Source organism: Rhagoletis zephyria, unplaced genomic scaffold (assembly GCF_001687245.7).
Source record: "Rhagoletis zephyria isolate East Lansing unplaced genomic scaffold, Rhagoletis_zephyria_1.1 Rzeph_scaffold_06416, whole genome shotgun sequence".
NCBI lineage: Eukaryota > Metazoa > Arthropoda > Insecta > Diptera > Tephritidae > Rhagoletis > Rhagoletis zephyria.
In genome coordinates this window covers 6,901-8,280 of record NW_016163499.1, presented here as the reverse complement: position 1 = coordinate 8,280, position 1,380 = coordinate 6,901, and positions in this window count along the sequence as shown.

Here is a 1,380-nt window from a genome sequence, read left to right as displayed (position 1 = left end):
TATTTTTGATGATTTGAAGATTTTAATTTTTAACGATGCAAAGTGAAGTGTATGTATATACCTACATATANAACATATGTATGTACAATTATGTGTACAAAAAGATTTTCGAATCCAGAATAAAATGCACTAAATAAGCACTGAACATGGCGTGAAAGGTATTCTAATAGTATTATATAGTTGTCGAATATTTTTAGGTATCTCGGCTCAGCTAACATGAAAAAAGCTGCATGTATGCATTTTTATTTCTATATATTTTTGATGATTTGAAGATTTTAATTTTTAACGATGCAAAGTGAAGTGTATGTATATACCTACATATATACTGATGCAAATAATTATAAACTCAAAGTGATTTTAAATGCAACACAAAAATTTTAAAACTAATTTGGGGATTTACATAGTCTCATAAAATTATAAGTCCGAAAGAAAAAACTTAAAAAATTACATAGTATGTTATACCGTTAATACGCTGCTAAACTAAACTGCTAAATTATAAAAGAAACTTTTTTTCATAAGAGTTTACAGAATTTTAATCATTTAAATGATTTAGCAGGGTTCTAGCGATTTTTTTTATTAATTTGGCGGGACACTGGTGGCGAGTACCGACTTGCTTGTGCGCATATTAGCTGTTTTGTAATTCACTTTTGCATTGTCAGCGTTCAGCTGGTCGCAAATTTTCGAAGGGGGGTGGGGGTTGTTCTTTCGCAGATAATTTTTCGTTAGAAATTTGCTTGGCAAAAACGACAATCATGCGCAAAATAACCTTTTTATATGACGGTTTTCTACCGACTGAGCCTACCCTGCAAAAAATTGTGCGACTAATCTCTAAAGAGAGTATTCCGAGATTACTCTCAATCGGGTACATTATTAATTAATTAGTCCCAACTATTCTCATAAGGGTACTAATGGAGGTCAATTAGTCTAGACTCATCCCTTTTGGGTATAATTGGATATCAATTAGTCCGCAACTCATCTCTAAAGGGTACTATTAACGATTTAATGATATGTACGCACTTAGTCAATGAAATTTCATGTGCGGCGTTGGCACACAGAGAGAGTATTCGCCTAACAAAACTGAACACCCCGGTTCGAATCTCAGCTGGCTCAAATTTTTATTTTTTAAAAGTGACTAGTCGCTTTTTATACCCGTTTGGGTATAAAGGTGTACAATTAGTCTCTTCATAGGACATGCTCGAACAAAAGCGATCAGTTCATTCCATATAAAGAGATCAAAAGTGGTATTAGTCGCATGCTCCTTTGCGATTGCTCCCGGAGTCATCCCGGATTAGTCCCATTTTTTGCAGGGTAATGCAGCGCTCGGCTCTCTTATTTACGAACACATTCGCAAGCAAGATCCTTAACACGTTATTGTTCGCC